Raw genomic sequence first — 3,565 nt, forward strand, 5'->3', positions numbered from 1 at the left:
GGAAGAGCAAACAGTGCTTCCCCATGCACCTTAAATGATCCTCAGAGACTGAGCCCCACTGGTTGCAAACCTCATGAAAATCAACCCCTCTCATTTTCCCAGTCATGGTTTTGTAGAAGTGTTCTCCTTGTACATTCCCATGTGCTTCTCTCTCTGTCTCTGTCTCTCACTCTCTATCTCTCTCCCTCTCTCTCTCTTCCCTTTGTGACCAGGGCTCCCTCCCCTCTGTAGCTCCCACAATCCATTTCTCCCTCCAACCACATATCTGTACTTCCTACCATCCTCAATGTGACCTCTTCTCTCCTTCAAGTTGTGCAGTTTGTCCTGTCAGTCCTCAGGTCAATTTCTTGGTTGTTCAGAATGACTTGATACTTATCTGGCTGTGTTTAAGGGATGAGACAAGCCTAGGATCCTCCTACTATCCTGCCATCTTAGCTCCTCTCAAGTCTCTAAATTTATTGACTCTGTCTATTCTCTTTCATTCTTCCATGCAAACTGGCCAGTTGTTTTGTGAGCTCATCTCATTTGTGTAGAACAACAACTAACTCATGCTACAAGAATTCCATTTATCCACATAATCTCCCTTCCAAGGTTTTTTAAAGATTTATTATTTATTCATGATAGACACAGAGAAAAATAGACAGAAACATAGGCAGAGGGAGAAGCAGGCTCCTCTCAAGAAGCCCCATGTGGGACTCAATCCCAGATCCCAGGATCACTCTCCAAGCCAAAGGTAGACACTCAACCGTTGAGCCACCCAGGTTTCCCCTCCCTTCCAAGTTATCACAGGTGACAGTCATATCAAATGTTTTATTGTGCCAAACATAAATTGCTATCCTTCCAGTTGTCAATAACATACTGCTTGATAATTACTGCTTGGCCCTGAAGAAACTTACAAATGTTAATTCTTAATTTTTTTAATAGCATACTACTGCCTGTACAAATTTCTATGACATTATGATGCACTGAGTATATGCAAACAATCCAAAACAAATTTATTTCTTGTTAACATTACATATTCATCTTGTGTCAGCTAGGGGTTCTCATCCTGCATCATCATCTTATTCCTTACAAGCCAACCACTAATGAAAGCACTGGGAAATAAAAAGGTAAAAAAATCACACTCATATATATAGCCTCTACCTAGATGTGGGATATGTCACATCTACTCACACTTCATTTGCCATAACAAGTCACATGCCCAAGCCAGACTCCAAAGGGAGGAAGTTAAATCCTCTCTCAGGGAATAGAGGGGAAGCAAATATTTGTGAAAACCTATACAATCTATTACAAGGATTATTAAGTACTGTTAAAGCAATTTTTCATACACCGTTCTGTATTTTTTGTGTCCTAAGCCCTAAAAGGTACCCCGTAATCAATAATTCTATGAAAATATTCTCTTCTTCCATCTGCTTGAGGCATTTTCGATTTCCTTACTCCTTAAACTGTAGATCAATAGATTTAACATAGGAATCACCAAGCATATACAACAGATTAAAGCTTATTTTGGCTCAGAAAATCATCAGAACTAGGGCACAAATAGACAAAGGTGCTGGAGCCATAAAAAAGAGTCACAGCTGTCAGTGAGAAGCATGATTGTTGAAGGCCTTGGATCTGCTTCAGCTGATGTGATCTCCAAAATGGTAGCAACAATATAACCATAGGATATCATGATAACCAAGACAGATGTGAGTCCAAAGATCACTGTGAGCACAGAGGTCATGAGTTGAAAGAAAAATGTGTCAGAGCAGGGTAGGATCGGCGGTTGGGGAAGATCACAGAAGAAATGATTGATGACATTTGGCCCACAGAAATGGAGCTGAAGTAGGGCATACAGTTGGATAAATGAGCCTAAGAATCCAGTTATACAAGATCCTGCCACCATCTGCACACAGAGGGTGGGTGACATGATGGCAGTACAGAGCAGAGGATTACAAATGGTAGCACATCGGTCATAACCCATAGCTGCCAGGAGACAGCACTCAGTCAGACCCAGGCTAGAGAAGAAGTGCTGCGTGGTCCACCCCAGACAGGAGATGGATTTCTGCTTCTTCAAGAAATCAGAGAGCATCTTGGAACTTGTGGAGGAAACGTAACAAATGCCTAAGAAGGCAAGCTTATTGATAAAGAAATCCACAGGGGTGTGCAGGTAGGATTCCATCTTGATCAGGGTGATGAGATCCACACTCCAGGACACTGTCATGAGGTGGATGCCTAGGAATATTGAAAAGACGATGACGTCACATCTTGGAAATTCAGAGAATCTCAATAAGATAAACCTGGTAACTATAGTGCTGTTTCTTCCTTCCGTCATTGCCATAGTACTTCTGAGATATGAAGGAGACTAGTAAAAGAAATCTCTTATTATTCCAGTATCCTCAGGCTATTAAAATTACATGCATGATGTTATTTCTCTATTCAGCCCCCTAGCTTAAATGAGTGCCCTGTAAATAATATAACAAAGAAAAAAAAAAGAAACTTCCCACAGGTATTCTATTTTTATTTGTTTTTAGGAATATTTTTATTAACCTACATCTGCAAAAAAATTCATACAAGAGTAGATCTTCACCTATGATAAGAAAACAATGTATTCTAGTGGGGTGTCTGTGTGGCTCAGTCAGTTAAGCCTCTAACTCTTGATTTTGGCTCAGGTCATGATCTTGGAGTTGTGAGATCAAGCCCTGCATTAGGTTCAGAACTCAGTAGGGAGTCGGCTTGAGACTCACTCCCTCTCCCTCTGTCCCTCCTCCTGCTCTCTCTATCTTAAATAAATCTCTAGAAAAAAAACAGTATATCTAAAAACACAAACCCCATTGATGACAGATGAATAGGTGGCAGTGGACCAAATGAACCTCAGGCAAGAATTCAAAAGAGAAACTAAATATTATCTTGAGATCATACATGGAGGTCTCATTGCCCAAAGTAGGAACTAAAAATTCTGGATAAATATTTTAGAAATTTGTTCAAATGCATCAGTTAGTTGGTTTTTTTTTTAAAGGTTAAGTACTATTCAAAACAAATACTACGTAAAAGAGAACCCAGAGAGGTAGCAGAACAGTGAAACTGGTTTGGTATTGAAGATATTTATCAGGGTGAGACACATGTGCATAGATGTTTTTTAGCTTCATGAGATTCTGGGATCTGTAATAAGGACCCATACAACTTGGAGATTCTAACAGGAGATTTCCATATAAGTCTGTGGTCCCCAAAGAAATATACCATTAGTTCAAAAGTAGAAGCTCAAATAATCATCATCCCTCAATGCAAAGAAAGTTTTATGTCTAAAACTTGACATTGAGTAGAAAGGATGAAGTTGTTTTAATCTCTCCAAGGAAATTTGTAACTACAATACATTTAACACTTTGGAATGCCTAGTGCAGTCCAATTTCACACAACTTGAAATGCCTGAAAAAGCTCAAATGAGAATTGAATTTCAAGAGATACCAATATTTGATACAGTCAATTCAATAGGCTAGTAAAATTCAATATAGTCAGTCCATAAATCATTTTTATAAGTCAGGCATGAGATAAGCAGTTTGTGGCATATTATAACTCAATTCACACC

The 3,565-nt window shown here is 39.2% G+C and overlaps 1 pseudogene; it reads right to left on the reverse strand.

Moving 5' to 3' along the window:
- Positions 1–773: 773 nt before the first annotated feature.
- On the reverse strand, positions 774–2,314 carry LOC140613459 (olfactory receptor 5AN6-like; annotated as a pseudogene).
- Between the last annotated feature and the right edge of the window lie 1,251 nt (positions 2,315–3,565).

The sequence above is a fragment of the Canis lupus genome, chromosome 21, assembly GCF_048164855.1.
Source record: "Canis lupus baileyi chromosome 21, mCanLup2.hap1, whole genome shotgun sequence".
Classification (NCBI taxonomy): domain Eukaryota; kingdom Metazoa; phylum Chordata; class Mammalia; order Carnivora; family Canidae; genus Canis; species Canis lupus.